This window comes from Acinonyx jubatus, chromosome X (assembly GCF_027475565.1).
Source record: "Acinonyx jubatus isolate Ajub_Pintada_27869175 chromosome X, VMU_Ajub_asm_v1.0, whole genome shotgun sequence".
Taxonomy (NCBI): domain Eukaryota; kingdom Metazoa; phylum Chordata; class Mammalia; order Carnivora; family Felidae; genus Acinonyx; species Acinonyx jubatus.
This window is the reverse complement of record NC_069389.1, coordinates 17152168-17176733: the sequence shown is the minus strand read 5'-3', so window position 1 is coordinate 17176733 and position 24566 is coordinate 17152168. Positions and strand designations below refer to the sequence as shown.

Genomic DNA, 24566 nt, shown 5'->3' with positions numbered 1-24566 from the left:
TTTCTTACTTGAAACATCTCCAAAGGCAAAGGAATTAAAAGCAAAAATGAACTACTGGGACCTCATGAAGATAAAAAGCTTCTGCACTCCAAATACTTTAATACTAGTTGTGATAAAGTTTCTTTCAAATTATCCTGTTCTGTGGAATCACTCTAAGAAACTCTTATTTTAGACATAGCAGTTTGTATTTCCTTTCTTTTCTTTTGATTACACATAGTTTTCATGACTGAATCAATTTACATTAAAATATAATGAAATATTTATTGGCAGAGTGAAAACATCCCAAACATCCTCAACTAAAGGATCAACTGTTGTTAGCTCTTACTTCAGTCATTTGGGTTTATTTTCTAGCACTGTCTGGGCATAGTAGATGTTTTATAATAGGAAAAAAAAACCCTGGTAAGTTAAAGGTTTTGTTTTGGTTTTGACTGCATTTCCCATTATGCATTATTATATGCAACAATATTCTAGGAGTTTGGCATATATTTCAAAATACATGAATAAAATTACTCATGCTTACAGAATGAATTTTGTTGTATTGTTTTTGGTCAATCAAAGCAGCATTTGTGTTTATACACAAATACAAATAAGAGCTGTATGTGATTTTAGGATTCATAGAGAAAAAATTCTCACTTTGCAGCTGAAGTAAGTGAAGCCTCAGGAAGGCCTTGGGGATGCAAATCTACAGTGCATTCTGCATGTTTCCTAGTAGGGTTCCCAGTGGATTTGAGCCCCAGTTACCAACAGCATTAGGTAGCTCAATAAAGCACTCTTTGATTGGCTTTCTTTCCTTCTCTATTTCAGCATATCCATTTCCTCAAAATAAATCATCTGCATGTAAGCCCTAGTGTCAGTTTGCTTTTTTTGGGAAATCAAGCTAAGACATATAGACTTAAAAGTATCACTAATATAAATAAATCTAATATGTGGTATTAAGCAAAATGAATGTTAAAGGAAAAATACTTTCTGAAGTTTTTATCCCTTTCAAAATATAATACAAGTAATTTTTACATGTATTTTAGAAGTAATAACTGTTTACATTTTAAAATTTATATTTATAATATATATTGTGTTCCCTGATGTCTGAATCTAAGAGATTTGTCTTAATTTAATTTTATTCCCATGAAAAGAAACAATGAAAAATGCAAGTAGAGTTCATTTTTCATTCGGATAGAATGAACTTCCTTTCTTTCAAAAGGCCATATGTATGTAATACCAAAATATCCCATTAGTTACTTTTTAATTTTTTTAATGTTTATTTATTTTGACAGAGAGAGAGAGACAGAACATGAACAGGGGAGGGGCAGAGAGAGAGGGAGACAAAGAATCTGAAGCAGGCTCCAGGCTCTCACCTGTCAGCACAGAGCCTGATGTGCAGCTCGAACCCACAAACCCTGAGATAATGCCCAGAGCCAAAGTCAGACGCTTAACCAACTGAGCCGCCTAGGCACCCTCCATTAGTTACTTTTAAATTATCATGTTACTGATTTACAGTTGTGTTGATAACCCAGCTGTGATGGTTATAAATTTTCTGTCTAAGTAGTAGGAGATTTGACTAAAACTGACTTAATTAAGATGTTTATTACTTTATATAATCCGAAGTCTGGAGGTGAGATTTTTGTAAACTTCAGTATCACAGTGATTTTTTTGTTTGTTTCTGACTTGGTTTCCCTGAGATTCTCTCTCTTTTCCCTCAGTGGAGGCAAGGTAGCTATTGCATATGTGAACAACATGACTTCATATATATATGCATGTATATATTATATAGCATTTATAGATGCATGTAATGCATATATAGGTATAATTTATAATATATCTTGGACAGCTTTCCATATCATTACATGTAACTCTACCTCATTCTTTTTTATGGTGGCACAATACTTCATTATATGGATGTTTGGTAACTTATTTACCCCTTTCTGTTAAAGGACAGGTAGGTTCATTATATCATCACTTTCACAACAATGCTGCAGTATGTATTCTACATATTTTTTGTGCAATTGCATAAGAGTTTTATAGAGTAAGTTTTTAAAAGTGGAGCTACCGAGTCATGAACAATACATATTTTACAGTTTAATAGAAAATTCTGAATTACTGCCCAAACACATGTACTGATTTACACTCCTAACAACAGTGTCTGAGAGTGCCTGATTCTCAATACCCTTGTCATCACTGCATAGTATTGCACATTTTAATTTTGGCTAATCTGGTAAATGAAATAAAAGTCTTAATTTAGTTTGTTGATTACTGATGTGGTTTTATTATCCATTTCCCTGATGAATTACCTGTTCTTGTCTTTTACTCAGTTATTATTCCTATTATTATTATTATTATTATTTTTGCCAAAGTACTTTTTAAAAAATACATGTTACAAACATTTTGCTCTATTCCTTATTTCTCTTTTAAACCTGTGGTCACACATTTGTGTAGTCACACAATCAGTGTTTTTTAAAATTATTTCTTCTGTGTCATATTAGTATCACCTCAAGATCAGAAAATTCTTGTATAATTTCTTCTAATATTTTTATATTTTATATTTTATTTTAAAATATTTTATTCATGTTAAGTTTATTTCAGTGTAAGGACTGCTTTTAACATGTATTTTTCTTTTCTACTTGGCAACTTGTTCCAACTCTATTTTTTGACAATTGATGTTTTCCCTAAAGGCTTGAAATTCCACCATTTTTATGTGCTAAATTCTTATAGATATTAGGCCTAACCAATTTATTCATTTTTTCTCTTGGTCTGTTCCTAATCAGTAACATGCTATTTTAATTAATTAAGGTATATATTAAGTTTGACATTTTGACAGGATAAGTGCATCCTTACTTTTTTTTATAATTATTCTTATAATCAGAAAATTCCTGGTTCTTTTCACAAGATTATTTTTTTAGATGTATTTTATAGTTTTTTTGAATTTGGGATTAGGTTTTATAAAACACTTAGATTTTCAAGGTCAGAATTAACATATTTCATTATTGAACCTTTCTACCTAGGAAAAAATGTGACTTTCTATTTGTTGAGTCCTTCTTACTCTCCTCTACGGTTTTATAGTTTTGTTATATAGGTCCTGGACAGTCCTTATTAAATTCATTTCTAAATAATTCCATAGATTTTTAAAATATACGTTTATCATAATGTATTACAATAGTAAAAGAATATATACAATACACATATAAGTCCTAAAGAATTATGGTAAAGTGAATATCAATATACTGACTTCCCAACTTATGAAACATCATTACCAGTACCTAGGAGCCCTATTTGTGTCATTTTCTGAACAGAGTCACTCTTAACCCTAGCACCCTAGAAGTAACCACTACCAAGAATTGTGAGATTTTTATTCTAATTTTCATTGTAGTTTTACCATACATATATGAAATCCTGAAAAAAATATATATACTTTTACTGGTTTGGGAACTTTGAAGAAATAATAACTTACTGTGTATCCTTTTATATCTTGCTTTTTCTTCATTCAATGACAATTTTTTTTTAGATTGACCCAGGTTCATATACTTGGTAGTGGTTCATTCCATTGTATGAGTATACGACAGTTTGTTCATTTTACTGTAAAACATTTTAATTATCTATTATAAAATTAAGAACTTTGTATGTTTCCTCATACAAATTTATTACAGTTTCTGTCTTGAATATATGTACGAGTAGAATTGTTGGATTATAGAGTATGTATATCTTCTGGTTTACCAGATAATGTCGTTATTTTTCAGAGTGGTCACAGTAATTTACTTTTCAGCTAGTAGAGTATAAAAACTGTCTTTTCTCCTTTTCTCTTGCAAACCCTGGTGTATTATAAATTTCATTTTTTTTCCAGTGTTGGATCTGAAATAGTTTATCATTCTGGCTTACATTTGCATTTAATTGAGGAAGACCTGGTTTACACATATTTTCTTCTGGTAAAATGTCTCTTAAAAATGTTTGCCTCTTTTCTATTGGCTTACTGCTTTTTAAGGGTTCTTTATGTGTGTGTGTGTATGTGTGTGTGTGTATACATACATATATTTTTTTATAGTTTATTTTTTATCCAATTTGAGATATGATTGACATATAAAGAACTGTACATATTTAATGTATGCAAGTCTCTGAGATTGTAGAGTTGTGAAACCATTATTACCATTAAGACCTTAAATATATCTATCTTCTCCCAAAGTTTCCTCCCACCCATTTATTATTTTTATGTTATTATATTTGTGTATATGTGAAGAATGCTTAACAAAAAATCTACTTTTTATATTGCATTTTAAGCATCCAATACAGTATTGATAGGTATAAGCACTGTGCATTATAGTAGATCTCTAGAACTTAACTATTTATTTATTTATTTATTTTGAGGGAGACTATTTATTTATTTATTTTAAATTTACATCCAAGTTAGTTAGCATATAGTGCAATAATGATTTCAGGAGTAGAATCCAGTGATTTATCCCCTACATATAACACCCAGTGTTCATCCCATCAAGTGTCTTCCTTAATGCCCCTTGCCCATTTAGCCCATCCCCCCACCCACAACCCCTCCAGCAACCCTCAGTTTGCTTTCTATATTTAAGAGTCTTAAATGAAATTAAAACATTCTTATGTTTTGTCCCCATCCCTGTTTTTATATTATTTTTGTTTCCCTTCCCTTATGTTCATCTGTTTTGTATCTTAAATTCCAAATACTAGTGAAGTCATATGATATTTGTTATTCTCTAATTTTGTTTAGTATAATACACTCTAGTTCCATCCACGTTGTTGCAAATGGCAAGATTTCATTCTTTCTGACTGATGAGTAATACTCCATTGTAAATATATATATATATATACACACACACACACACACACACACACACACACATACACACACACACACACACATACACACACTACATCTTCTTCTTTATTCATCGGTTGATGGATATTTGGGCTCTTTCCATAATTTGGCTATTGTCGATAGCTCTGCTGTAAACATTGGAGTGCCTGTGCCCCTTCAAAACAGCAAACCTGTATCCTTTGGATAAATCCTAGTAGTGCCATTGCCGGGTCATAGGGTAGTTCTATTTTTATTTTTTTGAGGAACCTCCATACTGTTTTCTAGAGTGGCTGTACCAGTTTGCATTCTTGCCAGCAGTACAAAAGGGTTCCTCTTTGTCTGCATCCTTGCCAAAATCTGTTGTTGCCTGAGTTCATTTTAGCCTTTCTGACAGGTGTGAGGTGATATCTTACTGTGGTTTTTATTTGTATTTCCCTGATGATTAGTGATGTCGGGCATTTTTCATGTGTCTGTTAGTCATCTGGATGTCTTCTTTGGAGAAGTGTCTATTCATGCCATTTGCCCATTTCTTCGCTGGATTATTTGTTTATTGGGTGTTGAGTTTGCTAAGTTCTTTATAGATTTTGGATACTAACCCTTTATCTGATATGTTGTTTGCAAATGTCATCCCATTCTGTCGGTTGCCTTTTACTTTTGCTGCTTGTTTCCTTTGCTGTGCAGAAGCTTTTTATCTTGATGAGGTTCCAATAGTTCATTTTTGCTTTTGATCCCCTTGCCTCTGGAGACGTGTCAAGTAAGAAGTTGCTGCAGCTGAGGTCACAGAGGCTTATGCCTGTTTTCTCCTATAGGATTTTAATGGCTTCCTGTCTTACGTTTAGGTCCTTCATCCACTTTCAGTTTATTTTTGTGTATGGTGTAAGAAAGTGGTCCAGGTTCATTTTTCTGCATGTCGCTCTCTAGTTTTCCCAGCACCACCTGTTGAAGGGACTGTCTTTATTTCACTGGATAGTCTTTCCTGCTTTGTCAAAGATTAGTTGGCCATATGTGTGTGGGTCCATTTCTGGGTTCCCCATTCTCTTCCACTGATCGAAGTGTTTGTTTTTGTGCCAGTACCATATTGTCTTGATGATTACAGCTTTGTAATACAGCTTGAAGTCCCAAACTGTGATGCCTCCAGCTTTAGTTTTCTTTTTCAGGATTGCTTTGGCTATTTGGGTCTTTTCTGGTTCCATATAAATTTTAGGATTGTTTGTTCTATCTCTGTGAAAAATGGTGGTTTTTTTTTTGATGGGGATTGCATTGAATATGTAGATAGCTTTGGGTAGTATCGACATTTTAGCAATATTTTTTCTTCCAATCCATGAGCATGGAATGTTTTTCCAGTTTTTTGTTTTTTCTTCAATTTCTTTCATAAGCTTTCTATAGTTTTCAGTTTGTAGATTTTTGCCTCTTTAGTTAGGTTTATTTCTAGGTATTTTATGGTTTTTGGTGCAGTTGTAAATGGGATCAATTCCTTGATTTCTCTTTCTGCTGCTTTATTATTGGTATATAGAAATGCAACTGATTTCTGTGCATTGGTTTTATATCCTGTGATTTTGCTGAATTCATGAATCAGCTTTAGCAGTTTTTTGGTGATATCATTTGGGTTTTCCTTATAGAATATCATGCAGTTTGCAAAGAATGAATGTTTGACTTCCTCCTTGCCTTTTTTTTTTTTTTGTCTGTTGTCTGACTGCCAAGACTAGGACTTCCAATACTATGTTGAATAATAGTGGTGTGAGTGGACATCCCTGTCATGTTCCTGACCTTAGGGGGAAAGATCATAGTTTTTCCTCATTGAGGATGTTATTAGTGATGGGTCTTTCATGTATGGCTTTTATGATCTTGAGATATGATCCTTCTATCCATCTTTTCTTTAGGGATTTTATCAAGAAAGGATCCTGTATTTTGGTTTTTTTTCTTCAATTTTTGTTTAATGTTTATGTTTGAGAGAGAGTGAGAGGGAGACAGAGCATGACAGGGGGAGGTGCAGAGAGAGAAGGAGACACAGAATCCAAAGCAGCTCCAGGCTCTGAGCTGTCAGCACAGAGCCCAATATAGGGCAAGAACCTATGAACCATGAGATCCTAACCTGAGCCAAAGTCAGAGACTTAACTGCCTGAGCCACCCTGGCAACCCCCAGAATGCTATATTTTGTCAAATGCTTTCTCTCCATCCATTGAGAGAATCATGTGGTTCTTGTCCTTTCTTTTATTAATGTGATATATCACATTGATTGATTTGCGGATATTGAACCATCCCTGCATCCCACGTATAAATCCCACTTGATGGTTGTGAATAATTCTTTTAATGTTTTGTTGGATCTGTTTGGCCAGTATCTTGTTGAGAAATTTTGCATCCATGTTCATCAGGGAAATTGGTCTGTAGTTCTTGTTTTAAGTGGGGCCTTTGGTTTTAGAATCAAGGTAATGCTGGCCTCATAGAAAGAGTTTGGAAGTTTTTCTTCCATTTCTATTTTTTGGCACAACTTCAAAAGAGTACGTGTTAACTCTTCTTTACATGGTTGGTAGAATTAACCTGGAAAGCCATCTGGGCCTGGACACTTGTTTTTTGGGGGATTTTTGATTACTAATTCAATTTCTTTACTGGTTATGGGTCTGTTCAAATTTTCTATTTCTTCCTGTTTCAGTTTTGGTAGTTTATGCTTCTAGGAAATTGTCCATTTCTTCCAGATTACCTAATTTATTGGCATATAATTGCTTATAATATTCTCTTACTATTGTTTGTATTTCTGCATTGTTGTTTGTGATCTCTCCTCTTTCATTTGTGATTTTATTTATTTGGGTCCTTTCCTTTTTCTTTTTGATCAGACTGGCTAGAGGTTTATCAATTTTGTTAATTCTCTGAAAGAACCAGCTCCTGGTTTCAATTATCTGTTCTCCTATTTTTCTGGATTTGATAGCATTGATTTCTGCTCTAATCTTTATTTCCCTTATTCTGCTGTTTGGGGACTTTATTTGCTGTTATTTTCCCAGCTTTTTAAGGTAGAAGGTTAGGTTGTGTATCTGAGACCTTTCTTCCTTTCTTAGGAAACCCTGGATTGCTATATACTTCCCTCTTATGACCACCTTTGCTGCATCCCAGAGATTTTTGGTTGTGGTGTTATCATTTCATTGGCTTCCATGTACTTTTTAATTTCCTCTTTAACTTCTTAGTTAATAATTTCATTCTTCAGTAGGATGTTCTTTAATCTCCAAGTATTTGTTGTTTTTCCAAATTTTTTCTTGTGGTTGATTTTGAGTTTCATAATGTTGTCATTTGAAAATATGTATGGTATGATCTTGATCATTGTATTTGTTGAGGACTGATTTGTGTCCCAGTATGTGATCTCTTCTTGAGAATTTTACATGGCACTCGAGAAGAATGTGGATTCTGCTGCTTAAGGTTGGAATGTTTTGAATATATCTGTTAAGTCTATCTGGTCCAGTGTGTCATTCAAAGCAATTATTTCCTTGTTGATTTTCTGCTTATATGATCTGTCCATTGTTGTAAGTGAGGTGTTGATTTCCCCTACTATAATGGTATAATTGTCAATGAATTTCTTTATGTTTGTGATTAATTGATTTATATATTTGGTTTTGCCACATTGGGGTCATAAATGTTTACAATTGTTAGATCTTGGTGGATAAACCCCTTAATTATGGTTTTATGCCTTTTTTCATCTCTTGTTATATTTTATTTTACAATCTAGATTGTCTCATATAAATATGGCTACTCTGGCTTTTTTGTGTGTGTGTGACCATTACCATTATGGATGCTTCTCCATCCCCTTACTTTCCATCTGAAGGTGTCTTTAGGTCTAAAATGTGTCTGTTGTAAATAGCATATAGATAGATCTTGTTTTCTTATCCTTTCTGTTACCCTGTGTCTTTTGATTGGAGGGTTTAGTCCATTGATATTTAGAGTGAGTACTGAAAGATAGGAATTTATTGCCATTATGTTGCCTGTAGAATTGGAGTTTCTGTGATGTTCTATGGCCCTTTCTAGAGTTTATTGCTTTTGGTCTATTTTGTTTTGTTTCGTCTTTTCTCCCATCAGAGTCCCCCTTAAAATTTCTTGTAGGGCTGGTTTAGTGGTCACAAACTCCTTTACTTTTTGTTTGGGAAACTTTTAATTTCTCCTTCAATTTTTAATGATAGCCTTGCTGGGTAAAGAATTCTTGTCTGCATATTTTCCAGAAATAGCACATTGAATATATCCTGCCACTCCTTTCTGGCCTGCCAAGCTTCTGTGGATATGTCTGCTGAGAACCTGATCTGTCTTCCATTGTAGGTAAGGACTTTTTTTCCCTTGCTGCTTTCATAATTCTTTACTTGTCTGTTTTGTAAATTTGACTATGATATGCCTTGTTGATGGTCGATTTTTGTTGAATCCAAAAGGAGTTCTCTGTGCTTCCTGGATTTTGATGTCTCTGTCTTTCTCCAGGTTAGGAAATTTTTCCACTATGATTTGCTCACATAAATCTTCCATCCTTTTTTATCTCTCTTCATCTTCTGGTACTCCTATTATTCATATGTTATTCCTTTTTAATGAGTCACTGAGTTCTCTCATTTTTATATCGTGCTCTTTTCCCTTAGTTTTCCTCTTTTTTATGCATTATTCTCCAGAAATTTTTCTTCTATATCTCTGATTTGCTGCCCTGCTTCATCCATCCTTGCTACCATGGCATCGATTCAAGATTGGATCTCAGTTTTAACATTTTTAATATTGTCCCAACTAGATTTTACTTCTGTTATCTCTCCAGAAAGGGATTCTATGCTTTTTTTCAACCCCACCTAGTATTCTTATTATCATGATTCTAAATTGTAGTTCAAAAATCTTGTTTATATCTGTGTTAAGGCTCTGGCCGTCACTTCTTCCTGTTCTTTCTTTTGGGGTGAATTCCTTCTTTTCATCGTTTTGGAGGAAGATAAAGAATTAATAAAATAAAAAATTAAAAAATTAAAAAAAACCAGAACTCTGTGCTCTCACCAGCTGGCCATCAGGCACCCCTTTGTCTCTGGCTTCCCTCCACTCCCTCCTTCAATACTGTCTGTGTCCAAGCCATCAGACTGCCAGGCAGCACCTCTCTCCCGAATTTTATCTCAGATGAGGCTGTATTTCCAAACCCCTCACTTCTGAGGTCCCACTCTGACTCTCTGGTGGAGGGTCTGATTGACCAATTGCGGGGTTCCAGCTTGCCCCTGGGAATGCTCACACAACCACACTACTTCAGAGGCCCAGAGACTGCGTCCAGGTACCAGCCTGCCCCAGAAAAAGTTTGTGTGGTCATGTAGCAGCAGCAGTTCAGGGGACTATGGCAAATCACAACACACCACTGGCACCAGGTTTCATTGAACCCTAGTGTCTTTGTTTCAACACCAGCAAATGTTGCTGTTCTCTAGTGTCCACTGGGACCTTTTCCTATGTGGAGACCACACGGCCTCTACCAAATGTCCTCCCAGCAGGGGAACTGCCCCTCCCTGTGTGACCCAAGGACCCCTCAGACTTCTCTGTCTGATCCTGGGGATTCGCCCTTCCCATCAGAGCACTGGCAAGTATCAAGCTGTGGAGTTTCCAACTCTGCGCTCCCCTGTTTATAGGGTCCTAATGATATTGAAACCCTGTCCTTTATCCTTTCTCCCTTTCTCATTCAGATGCATCTGGGTACTTCCACTTTCTCTTTCTCTCCAGCTGCTTCTGGTGGGGAGTGCTTTTCCTGTACTCTACCCCCCTCTATTCTCTCTCTCTGCAAAGAAAAATAGCTACCTACCCTCCATGGCTTCTCTCCCCCAGTTCATCTCTCTGTGCTGAGTACCTGCCCAGTTCTGCACCTCAGGTTATGCAGATTGTTGTGTTAATCCTTAGATCAATTTTCTAGGTGTGCAAAATGTTTTTTTTGTTTTTGTTTTTGGGGTTTTTTTGCTGATCTAGTTGCCTTTCAGGGACGAGTGAAGCCGAGAATTTCTGTGCCGCTCCACCATCTTGGCCCCTCTAGAACTTATTTGTCTTGCATAACTGAAAATTTGTTCCCCTTTGATGGTCCCCTGTGATGATCACCTCCCCATTTATTGCTACTTGAGAGGCTGGCAACCCAACATTCTGCTCTCTACTTTTGTAAGTTTAAATATTTGTGATTTCACATACAATTTTATAGTATTTATTTTTCTGTGTCTGTATAATGTACTTCTGGTCCATCCTTGTTGTTGTAAATGGCAGGAATTTTTTTTCTATTTAAAGGCTGAAAACCATTCCAGTATATGTAAATACCATAATTTCCTTATCCAATTTTCTGTTGATGGACATTGAGGTTGTTTACGCATTTTGGCTCTTGAAATAATGCTGCAATGAACATGGAAGTACAGGTATCTCTTTGAAATCTAGATTTTTATTCCTTATGTAGAAGCGGAATTTCTAGAACATATAGTAGTTCTATTTTTAATTTTTTGAGAAACTTTCATACTATTTCCCATAATGGCTGTACGAATTTATATTCCCATCAGCAGTGTACCAGCGTCCCTTTGTCTCCACATCCACACCAATATTTGTTATTTATTGTGTTTTTGAAACTAGACATCCTTAGAGGTGTGAGGTGATATCTCATTTTGGTTTTGATTTGCAAGAAACCCTTCATTTTGATGTAATAAAATTTATTATTTTTTCCTTTATGGTTTATTACTTTTCCTTAGTTGTTTAAGGAATTCTTCCTTACCCCAAGGTTATGATATATCCCCAAATTTTTTGTAAAAGTTAAATATTTTTCTTACTTAAATATTTACTATTTCTGGAGGTGATTTTTATGTGTGCTATGTTTTATAAGAGATATAAATTCATTTTTCCTATGTGAATAACTATCCCATCATGAGTTATTGAAAATTCTTGCGTGGGTGCCTGCCTGGCTCAGTCGGTTGAGCATCCAGCTTTGGCTCAGGTCATGATCTCATGGTTCATGAGTTTGAGCCCTGCATCAGGCTCACTGCTGTCAGCACAGAGCCCACTTCAGATCCTCTGTCCCTCTCTCTGACTCTCCCCCACTTATGCTCTCTGTCTCTCAAAAATAAACATTAAAAAAGAAAAAAAAACTTCCTTTTACTGGTTATCTGTGATGATAGTTTATGAAATATAGGTTTTTATGTGTGTGAGGATCTGTTCTATTGTTTTATGTATCTGCCTGTGAACCAGTGCTACAACATGTAAATTAGTCTAGATTTATGAAAATTACTGATATTTGGTAGGGCAAATTCTCCAGAGTGTTTTTTGTTTTCAAGAGGTTTTTGTTTGTTTTTTGATTTTGGACTATTCTTAGTACTTTTCTATCCATTACCAATTTTAGAATACACTTGTCATGTTCTGCAAATAAAAACACTTAATTTTAATTTGATTGAACTTTTATTGAGGTTATGGATCATCGGTAGAAAAGAATTAAGATTCTAAATTTTCATTTATCTGATACATGAATGTTGTTGGTCTCAATTTACTCTGGTATTCTTTTATATTTTCCATTTACTTTTAACTATGTGTGAAATGATTTATTGTTTTTCCATTTAGTATGATACTTAATATAGTTATTTTTAATGTTTATTTATTTTTGAGAGAGAGAGAGAGAAAGTTGGGGAGGGGCAGAGAGAGAGGGAGAGAGAGAATCCAAAGCAGGTTCCACACTGTCACTGCAGAGCCTGATGCTGGGCCTGATCCCACTAACCATGAGATCATGATCTGAGCCAAAATCAATAGTTGTTCGCTTAACCAACTGAGCCACCCAGAAGCCCCTATTTGCTATAGTTGTTTTAAACACATTAAGTTCCTTTCTCTTTTAGAACTTTTAACTTTTGGCTTAGAGGTTTTATCTGGAATGGATATTGAATATTAATATCTGTGCCTTCTACATCAATTGAAATGAAAATGTATAGTTAAATCTTAGTCTTCTAGTCAGTTTTCTAATATTAAGTCAATCTTTAATTTCTGGGATAAATTCATTTGTCCATAATTTATTTTTGTTTTTGTAGATTATTTATTTGTAATGCAATTTTCAGTTTTTAATGATGATATTTTTCTTTTTGCTTTCTTTGAGTTTATCAGTTTCTTTAAAAAAATCTAGTGTCTTGATATCTTAATTTGTACATTTTTGGGGGATTTCTTATTTCAAAGAGTTTTTTATTTGTGTAATAGTGAAAAAGAATTTTGGTCTGTTTTTTCTACTTTCCTTAATAATTATTCCTCTAATTGGTGTATAGTTTGTATTTAGTAGTACTTTTGAAAAGGTTTTATGGCTTTTTAGCTTATTATTTTTTTTATAATGGTGCAATAGTACCAAACACTTTAGTCACTGAAAAATACATGGATAATTCTGCTGAATCCTACCATCGTTTCCCAGGCACTACTTGAATCATTCTTTCAGACCTTGAGCTGGGAGGTATGTATTTTTCACTATAGTCATCCAATTGTTTGAAAAGCAGTGCTGGTGAGCTGAGGGAACAGAAGTTGGCTGCTGTGATTTAAAGGTTCCCCACCAAATTTTTGGAGTCTTCTACTCTCTGTTCCAGATTATTATTTGAGGGAGGTGCGGGATGAAAAAGAGAATTTTGTTTCTCATGATTCATGTGTAAGGACTTTATGCTCAAAAACTTTCTTTTGTTGTTTGTTTGATGTTTTTTTTTACCTTTACTCAGTGAACTGTGTTAAACGGCTGTATATTTTGACTACAAAGTCACTCTTGTTTCCTTCTACCTTAACCATATTTTACCTGAATAGCACATTGCTGTTTACAATTTTTTTTCTCCCACTTCATCTCCATGGTATGTTGATTAGCTCAAAGGCAGAATATGGAAAAATGAAGATATTTAAACACATGTTGGATTTTACTTTAGGTCTGTCTCTCTTGTAATACTGCTGTGTGGAAACTGGCTCCTACTAGAATGCTTCCACTATGGCCTGCTAACATTCCTCAGATCTTCATGGATTTTAGTATAACTCTCCACCAGTCTTTCATTTATTACCTGATAACTTCACCCTATACAGTGTATGAATCTTGGAGACCTCCTTTAATTTGATTCAAATTTTATTGTATATGACAGATATTTCTCCAAAATCAGTGACAAGGGAATTGTGTGGGTGTGTGGGAGAATGGATCGGAGTTCATTGCCTTATTTTCAATGGAATTTTCTTCTCATTTTTAGTTTCTTCATTTCTATGGGTTTCTTAGAAAGAAATTATGCAAATATGCACTCATGCGGTACAGTCCCAAGTAATTCAGTAGTACAATTGACCTTCCAAGAAATGTATGGTAATTTATGCTTATTTGGAAATTTTAATCATGCAAATATATAGTGTAAGTTAAAACTTTCTCCTGAGACTAGTAAGATCAATGATACTTGTCTTAAGGATGAACTATAATTTCCCTTTTGAGTAAATCCCCATCAAATACAGTAGAAGCCCCTTATAAAACTGATGTGAAGGTACAGATTTCAGAGTGTTGCCACATTTTTAATTTGTTTAGGGCATAATTAGTCAGTTCCAAAGTGTATTTGGTCTATGTACTGTCATTTTTATGATCACATAATTTGCAATTAAATATAATAGAAAACATTCTTATTTTGTTAATATTTTTTCCTTGAATTATAGTAAATTCTTAAGTTCTCTTTTATAAAAACTCAAATGGAAAAAGGAATAAAATTACACTTTTTATCTAAATGATTCTCATCTACCTATAAAAATGAGCTTATAATGAGAAATTAAATCTAAGAATAGTACTTGATTAAATATAACTATACTTTGTTGTAGTATTTCATTGGTAGTTTTAGTATTACATCCCAGGCAGGGAATAAATATCCCTTTAAAGTACATTACCTTTATTATTACTTCGCTTCCAGCCTGGTAAGATCCAATGCTTTCATAAATTCAATTCCAAATTTCTTGAAAATCAAAAGGGAAAATAAATATAAGGCTAGCAAAGTTTATTTTCTACAAACTTAAGTATCATAGGTTATTGAAGGGATCATCAATATTCATTTGACACCTTCAATTTAAAGGGAAATAAATATTGTGAGTTTTATGAGAGAAACGGTACTGTTGTTTTTTTCCAGTCCATGAAATATGCTAGTAATTAAATTAACTATAAGTCATTAAAGTATACATGGATGTCTTATTAACAATTTGGAGAATCACTATAATCTCTAAATTACAACAGTACTTTTAATGAAAGTGCATTTGAAATACTACATAGTTGCTATCTATAGGTAGAATGTTTTAAAGTAGTGATAAAATCTTTCTATAGCAGAAAAATGAATTACTGGAAGGTTAATGAATAATAAAAAAATGTGCTCAACCATTCTTTAACTAAATTGGCTATGAATATTTTTGGCCAGTGACAAAAATACATAAATAATCAAGGAGATTACTATAAGCAAACAATGTGGGGTATTTTAATTATATTTCATTTAGATCTTTCACTTCTGTCTTCCATTCTTGGCATAAAATTATTGTCTGTGCCAGCTACAGGGCCAGGGAGAGCCTGTCCCCAACACAACATTATGATGTATGACCTAAGAGTTGAAAGGCTGTGATATAAATAATAAATGGTGCGAAGAAATAATTAAACAGCTAAGGAAATATCTTTTGGGTATAATTTGCCTTAGAAAAACGTACTTGGAGAGGAGTGGCTATATTGGGGGTAGAATAAGGAAAATGCTGTAGCACACCCAGAAATAAAAAAGGAACCTTTGCTGAAGTATTCTTCAGTGGCTGATGTTTACCTGGTTCGGACTTCTAAGGGCTCCTTATTCATGATTAGAACATTCAGATAGGGTTGACCCAGTCTAGATATTAATCTATTAATTGTGAAGGTGTTTTCTAATTCAAGACTTTATAGATATAATAAAAATGTTGTTGAAAATTATGAAACTCTGAATTATATGAGGTTTATGTATATTTTTTCATATAATGAATTTCACCATAAATAATCAACTTTAATGGGTATATGGGCGTATAGGGTGGAGATTTGGGTACAATATTTTAGTCCTCTTTTGGTAATGAGTGAAAATTATTTGCCAGTGTTGCTAGGAGATTTTTGTTATTTAGTCTGATGTAGATTCCTGGAACATACCATATAGTTTCCTGCTTTTGAAACTTAAAGCTCATGCAGTCAACTCTTTCTGGAATTCTCTCAATCCGCCACCCCAAACCCCCAACCAACACACACACATATTTATTTGGATAATTCTTTCTCATTTAATAAGACTTCCTCTTCTGTGTTGTATAACTACTTGTGCATACCTTTGCACGCATACTTAACATTATAGCTATCTATTCAAATATCTTATTCATCTTTGTAATTTCAGTGCCTAGACATAATAGTCTTCAACAAAATGTACCCATTCTGTGTACAACATGATACTAGAATGCCTGTCCACTTAGTTATTTCATTTTATGGTAGGACATTTTCTCTCAAATAATCATGATGTTACCAAATAAAACCTATTTCTTGCCATTTGAAAGTCCCTAGAAAAGGTATATGCCTTTTATTTTTTATTTATTTAAAAAAAATTTTTTTTAATGTTTATTTTTGAGAGAGAGACAGAGTGTGAGTGGGGGAGGGGCAGAGAGAGAAAAGGAGACACAGAATCTGAAACAGGCTCCAGGCTCTGAGCTGTCAGCACAGAGCTCAAGGTGGGGCTTGAACTCTGGAACGGCGAGATCATGACCTGAGCTGAAGTCGGATGCTTCACCAACTGAGCCACGCAGGTGCCCCAGGTATATGCCTTTTAAAGCCAGCAAAAAGATAGCCTAAGGGGACAGGAATAGAGAGCCTATGTAAGAGTACTTTCAATTCTGGAATTTTTTTCTTATAGGGTAGGCACTTTCTTTTGTTTAATTTTGGAATGACTGTGTAGAAAGGGGAATAAATAATCTAGAAGCTAGGTCTGAGTTCTGAAGCTAGAGGATATTGTTGACTATATCCACATCTGTCTCTTGAATGGCTGAAACCAGGATTAGAGAAATTCCAAAGCAATTTAAAAAAACTGTTCGCATTATTAAGGATCAAGCTAATTTCCATGAATCATGCATGTAAAAGTCCCTCAAGAAGAATTTTTAAAATATCTCAAGGACTCATATATATTTGCCACATGGTGATAGACACTAAGATAGTTGGTATATAAGACTTGCAAATATTCCACTTATTCTGCTTTTTAGCCTCTTATATTCCTTTTGGTTTCCTTTTCAGCAATATTTGATTTTTATTTTTTTACCATTGTGAAAATGCTTAAGGCTTGCTTCATCAGGATTTCTTTGAGAAAAAAATGAATATATCATCACTGATGCTCACAAGTTTGTAAAAATATAAAAGTCACTAAAATTTAAGACAGCATAAAAGAACACTGCTTTATCTGTATTTTAGGGAAAAGAGCTCTCAATTCACATTTTGGGAATGTTCTATATCAAATTTAGGCTCTTTTTTCATACATTTACATAAAACTCCTGTAATCCTTACGAAAGTAGTGATGGTAATTTAAATCCGGAGAGTCAATCACTGCCAACATTTATATTACCACATGCCAAAAATACCTGTGAAGTACCTATTCGCTTCATTTTAAGGATAGAAGGAAGGATTTGGGACAAATTTACAACAGAAAAAAAAAAACTATTGAAGCCTTGTATGTTAAATATCTATTGCTCCATAACAAATTAGTCCAAAAATTGATGCCTTAAGATAACATCATTTATTATCTGATACCTTCTGTGGGTCAGGAATCTGGACATGACTTAATTGGGTTTTCTGTCTCAGGGTCTCTCACAAGGCTGCAGCAGGGTGTTTGGCAGGGGCTGAATTTATGTTAAGGCTCAACTGGGGGTGGATACATGTTTCCAAGCATGCTGAAATAGTTGTTGATAGAATTCAGTTCTTTTTTTCCTTGTACTTCTTTTTGTTTTTGTTTTTTTATATTTTATTTTAATAACAGTATAGTTAACATACAGTCGTAAATTAGTTTCAAGTGCACAAAATAGTGATTCAGCAATTCTATATATTACTGGGTGCTCATCAAGGAAGTGTACTCTTAATCCCCTTCACCTATTTCACCCATCCTTCCCACCTATTTCCCCTCTGGTAACAATCTTTTTGTTCTCTATAGTTAAGAGTCTGCGTTTTAGTTTGTCTCTACTTTCCTGTTTGTTTTGTTTCTCCAATTCTGTATACACTTGAAATAATAGTATTTGTCATTCTCTGACTGACTTGTTTTACTTAGCATTGTATCCTTTAGGTCCATTCATGTTCTTGCAAATGGTAAGATTTCGTTCTATTTTATGGCTGAGTAATATTCCATTATATATATATATATATATATATATATATATATATGTCTGAGTATATATATATATATATATATATATATAAATGTGAGGGTGCTTATATTTTTTTATTTATTTGAATCTTAGTTAACATACAGTACAATATTGGTTTCAGGAACATGTCTTTTTGAATTAGTGTTTTTATATTCTTTCAGTAAATACCTAGTAGTGGAATTACTGGATCCTATGGTACTTGCATTTTTAATTTTTTGAGGGACCTCCATACTATCTTCCACAGTGGCTACACCAGTTTGCATTCCCATCAGCAGTACACCAGGGTTCCTTTTTCTCCACATCGTCGCCAATACTTATTGATTCTTGTGTTTTTTATTTCATCCATTCTGACAGGTGTGAGGTGATAGTTCCTTATGGTTTTGATTTGCATCTCCCTGATGATTAGTGATGAGCATCTTTTCATTTGTCGGTCATCTGTATGTCTGTTTTGGAGAATTCTCTGTTTATGTCTTCTGCCCACTTTTAATTGGATTATTTGGTATTTTTGGGTGTTGAGTTCTGTAAGTTTTTTTGAAAGTTCATTTATTTATTTTGTGAGAGAGAGATTGAGAGAGAAAGAGAGAGAGAATGAGTGGGGAAGGGGCAGAGAGAAGGACAGAGGATCCAAAACAGGCTCTGTGCTGACAGCAGAGAGCCCAATGTGAGGCTCGAACTCAGCAACCACAAGATCATGCCCTGAGCCAAAGTGGGACACTTAACTGACTGAGCCAACCAGGAGCCCATATATGTTCTTTATATATGTTGGATACTAACCTATTATTGGATATGTCATTTGCAAATATCATCTCCCATTCAGTGGATTATCTTTTTGTTTGTTGATTGTTTCCTTCATTATGCAAAAGATTTTTATTTTGAGATATTCCCAATAGTTTTTTTGTTTTTGTTTTTGTTCTTTTGTTTTCCTCCTCTCAGGAGACATAGCTAGAAAAATGTTGTTATGGCTATATCAGAGAAATTACTGCCTGTGCCCTCTGCTATGATTTGTATGGTTTTAGGTCTCACAGTTAGGTCTTTAATCCATTTTGAGTGTATTTTTTGTATGATATGAGAAAGTGGTCCAGTTTCATTCTTTTACATGTAGCTGTCCATTTTTCACAACACCATTTGTTAAAGAGACTGTCTTTATCTGCTTCGTCTATGATGAATTGACTTTATAATGGTGGGTTTATTTTTGGGCTCTCTATTCTGTTCTATTGATCTGTGTATTGATTTTTTTTGCCAGTAGCATACAGTTTTGATTACTACAGCTTTGTAGTATAACTTGAAGTCTGGAATTGTGATACTTCCAGCTTTGTTTTCCTATTTCAAGATTGCTTTGGCTATTTGGGGTCTTTTGTGGCTCCATACAAATTTTAGGATGATTTGTTCTAGTTCTGTGAAAAATGCTGCTGGTATTTTGATAGGAATTGTATTAAATATGTAAGTTACACTCAGTAATATGGACATTTTAATGATATTTGTTCTTCCAGTTCCTTCATCTTTCCATTTGTTTGTGTCATCTTCGATTTCTTTTGTCAATGTCTTATAGTTTTCAGAGTACAGTTCCTTCACCTGCTTGGTTAAGTTTATTCCTAGGTATTTTATTATCTTTGGTGCAGTTGTAAATGAGATTGTTTTCTTAATTTCTCTTTCTGCTGCTTCTTTAGTAGTATATATAAATGTAACAGTAATAGAAATAGAAAGGTAATAGTATAGAGGTATAACAAAGGTCATATCCTGTGACTTTTCTGAATTCATTCATCGGTTCTGGTAGTTTTTTGGTGAAGTCTTTTGAGTTTTCTGTATATACTGTCATGTATTCTGCAAATAGCAAAAGTTTTACTTCTTTCTTACCAATTTGGATGCCTTTTATTTCTTTTTGTTGTCTGATTGCTATGGCTAGGACTTCCAATACTATGTTGAATAAAAGTGGTGAGAGTGGACATCTTGTTTTATTCCTCACCTTAGGGAAAAATCTCTAAGTTTCCTCATTGAGTATGATGTTAGCTGTGGGATTTCATATATGGCCTTTATTACATTGAGGTATGTTCCCTCTAAACCTACTTTGTTGAGGGTTTTTATCATGGATGGATTTTGTACTTTGTCAAATACTTTTCCTGCAACTATTGAAATGATCCTATTGTTTTTATCCTTTCTCTTGTTGATGTGATGTATCATGTTGATTGATTTGTGAATATTGAACCACTCTTGCACCCAGGGAATAAACCCCACTTGATCATAGTGAGTGATTATCTTAATGTATTTTTGGATTCTATTTGCTAATATTGTATTTTGTTGAGGATTTTCTGCATCTATGTTAATCAGAGATATTGGCCTGTAGTTCTCTTTTTTTTTTTTTGCGTCTTTTCTAGTTTTGGTACCAGGTTAATGCTGGCCTTGTAGAATGAATTTGGAAGTTTTCCTTCCTCTTCTATTTTTTTAGAGTAGTTTCAGAAGAATGTGTATTAACTGTTTGGAAGAATTCACCTATGAAACCCAGACTTGTGTTCGTTAGGAGTATTTTGATGACTGATTCCATTTCATTGCTGGCAATTGGTCTGTTCAAAGTTTCTATGTCTTCCTGATTCAGTTTTGGGAATTTATATGATTCTAGGAATTTATCTATTTCTTCTATTTTGTTCAATATGTTGACATATGATTTTTAAACATATTCTCTTACAATCCTTTGTATTTCTGTGGTGTCAGTTGTTACTTCTCCTCTTTCATTTTTGATGTTGTTTATTTGAGTCCTCTGTCTCCTTTTTTTTATGAGTCTCACTGAAGATTTATCAATTTGGTTGATCTTTTTAATATACCAGCTCTTGGCTTCATTGATCTGTTCTAATTTTTTATCTTCTATTTTATTTCTGCTGTAATCTTTATTATTTCCTTCCTTCTACTAGTTTGTAGTTTTATTTGTTCCTGTTTTTCTAGTTCCTTTATGTGTAAGACTAGGTTGTTTGAGATTTTTCTTGATTTTGAAGTAGGCATGTATTGCTATAAACATACCCTTTAGAACAGCTTTTGTTGTTGCATCCCAGAGATCTTGGACCATGTGTTTTCATTTTTATTTGTCTCCATGTATTTTTTGATTTCCCCCTTGATATCTTGGGTGACTCTTTCATTGTTTAGTAGCATGTTATTTAACCTCCATATATTTGTTTTCTTTCTAGATTTTTTTCTCATGGTTGATTTCTAGTTTCACAGCATTGTGGTCAGAAAAGATGCATGATATGACTTCAGTCTTTTTGAATCAGTTGAGACTTGTTCTGGGGCCTAACCAGTGATCTGTTCTGGAGAATGTTCCATGTGCATTTGAAAGGGATGTATATTCTGTGGTTTTAGGATGGAATCTTCTGAATACATCTGTTAGTGCCATCTGGTTCAGGGTTTCATTCAAAGCCTCTGTTTCTTTGTTGATTTTCTGTTTGGGTGATCTATCCATTGATCTAAGTGGGATGTTAAATTCACCTACTGGTATTGTATCACTATCGATTACTTCCTTTATATTTGTTACTGTTTGCTTTATGTATTTGGGTGCTTCCATTTTGGGTACATAAATAAATTGTTATATCTTCCTGTTGGATTTTTATCTTTATGATTACATAGTGTCTGTCTTTATTTCATATTACATCTTTATTTAAAATCTATTTTGTTGAATATAAGTAATGCCACCCTGGCTTTCTTTCACTTCCATTTGTATGATAAATCCTTCCCCATCCCTTCATTCTCAATCTGCATGTTTTTAGGTCTAAAATGAGTCTCTTGTAGGCAGCACATAGATGGTTCTTACAGTTTTATCTGTTCTGTCACCCAGTGTCTTCTGACTGGAGCATTTAGTCCATTTACAATCAAAGTAATTATTGATAGGTATGTATTTATTGCAGTTTTTAATGGATGTTTTTGTAGTATTATCTGTCCTTTCTTCCCTTGCTATTTTCTCTCATGATTAATTGGCTTTCTCTAGTGATATACTTGAATTCCTTTCTCTTTAGTTTTTCATATCTATTACTGGTTTTGATTTGTGGTTCCCATTCAGTTTGTATATAACCTATTGTATATATAGCAGTCTATATGAAGTTGATGGTTGCTTACATTTGAAGACATTATTTACTCCTCCCCCCATGCTGAGGTATATGGTATCATACTATATATCTTATTATTATTATTATTATTATTATTATTAAATTGCGAGTGATACCTCTTTTTAACCTCAACTTAAAACAACAAAACAATAAAATACTGCGTCCTTGGCTCAGAGTAAGGGAGTTCATGGGTCTGTTCAGAGAGGGTCAATTCATCTGCAATATGAAAATCCAGGGTTCAGCAATCTGGAATATTTTCTTCTTTGGGAGATGAATAAACATTGTCCATGACACTAGGTGTAGGTGATGTTATAGCAGATACACCTCTGAGGGGCTGAGAAGTCAGAGGGGCACAAAGGGCCCATACTGGTACTGATTAAGTGCTGAATTCCAGAGGACCTCCAGGTGATCTGCTCTGTTTTCCTGCTGCCAACTACAGCAAGAAATGTCAGTGCAAAATGAACAAACTCTTTGAAGGCTCTGGTTTGTGGCCTGCCTTTGGGCTCCTTCTGGTCTTGCCCATACCCCAGCGTCTCTGCCTAGATGGGTCCAGGATGAGGCGGACACTGGAGGCAGGGAGCTAGCAGAACTGAGTTGGAAATGGTGCTTCTGCAGCTGAAGGAAAGGAGCTCAAAAACTTTTGGCTTTGCAGTGGAGATTTAGGGGAACCGGGAGTACAAAGAAGGTCATAGGAAGGAACCTGAGTATGTATGTAAGTGAAGGGTTGTAGGATGAGACACCCCAAAATGTGCCACTTTGGCATAAAAATTATTTTGAGTTGAAAGCATTAAAAACCCAGCAGATGCAGGAAAAGCTCTCTGCCTCCCCCATAACTGCCTAAATTTACATTGGAAAGGCCTTTATATCCTTTTATTTTGTGAATCCCTTGACTGATTTTTGCAGATATACTTATTTTTATTGTCTTTGTGCTTTCTACTTTTCTTACTCTTAATTATGGTCTTTCCTTTCCACTCAAGGATTCCCCTTTTAAATTTCTTATGGGCTGATTTAGCGGTGATGAATTCCTTTAACTTCTGTTTGTCTGGGAAACTCTTTCTTTTTCTATTCTGACTGATAGCCTTGCTGGATAGAGTATTCTTGGCTGCAGATTTTTTTCAGTATTTTGAATATATAATGCTACTCCCTTTTCACCGGTAAAGTTTCTGCAGATAAATCAGCTAATAGCCTTATGGAGTTTCCCTTGTATGTAACTGTTTTCTTTTACTTCCTAAAAATCTCTTTTTTATTACTACTTTTTGCCATTTTAATTACTGTGTGTCATGGTGTGGACTTCCTTGGGTTGATTTTGTTGGTGGTTCTCTTTGACTTCTGTATGTGGATTTCTGTTTCCTTCCCCAGATTAGGGAAGTTTTCAAATATTATTTCTTCAAATAATTTCTCTGCCCTCTGTTCTATCTCTTCTCCTTCTTGGATCCCTGTAATACAAATGTTATTTCACTTGATGGTGCCACTGAGTTCACTGAATCTATTCTCATTTGGCACAATTTTTTTTCTCTCACCTGATCAGTTTGATTACTTTCCATTATTCTGTCCTCTGGTTGCTGATCCATTTTTCTGCTTCCTCTAGTCTACTCTTTACTCTGTCTAGTGTATTTTTAATTTTATTTATTGTGTTCTTCATCTCTTGGTTATTTTCTATCTCCTTGTTAAGGGTCTTACTGAAGTTTTCCACTCTTTTCAATGAATATATTTATGATTATTACTTTAAATTCTCTACCAGGCATATTATTTATGTCCATTTTGCTTAGGTATCTTGTGATTTTGTCCTCTTTCATTTGGGACATACTCTACTGTCTCCTCATTTTGTCTAACTCTGTCTCTCTTTCTCTGTATTAGGAAAGTCAGATACATCTCCTACTCTTGAATGTAGTGGCTTAATGAAGAAGAGGTTCTGTAGTGCTCTGCAGTGCATTGTCCCCTGTTAAATGGAACTTGGCACTCAGAGGTGTTTCTTATGTATGTTTTGTGCACCCTGCTATTGTGGCTGAGCTGCTTTTTCTTTCAGTTCAGTCATCTACAGTGGCTATCTTTCCTGCTGTGGGCAGTGTTTGGTCTCTGTTTTGTTAGCGGGTCATTCTGGGGCTGCCTTTGGCTTGAGTTGAGTCAGACCAGGAATGTGCAAGATACAGTAGCACCAAACTGTTGTGTGCTTTCCCTGTGTTGTTCCCTGAGAAGCTTTCGTTGGTAGGTGGGTCCTGCAGGCAGACCAGCTATCTGCCCTCAGCCCACTGCTGGGTCCACAGTTTGACCATTGTGTGTGTGTGGTTATCTTTCCCTCTTTCCAAGGAAGGAGCCTCTCTGGAGTGGTTCTGGCC

General features: G+C 34.6%; 1 protein-coding gene across 3 annotated transcripts in view; it reads left to right on the top strand.

Moving 5' to 3' along the window:
* LOC113597689 (uncharacterized) overlaps nt 1-24566 on the top strand; it is a 385156-nt gene that overhangs the window by 73434 nt on the left and 287156 nt on the right. For 2 of the 3 annotated variants that reach the window (XR_008290044.1, XR_008290043.1), the window contains exon 3: nt 9007-11864. The exons of the other annotated variant lie outside the window; for it this stretch is intronic. The gene's annotated coding sequence lies outside the window, so the exon portion shown is untranslated. Of the gene's footprint in view, nt 1-9006; nt 11865-24566 lie in introns of those variants that run through there. 3 annotated transcript variants of the gene reach the window in all.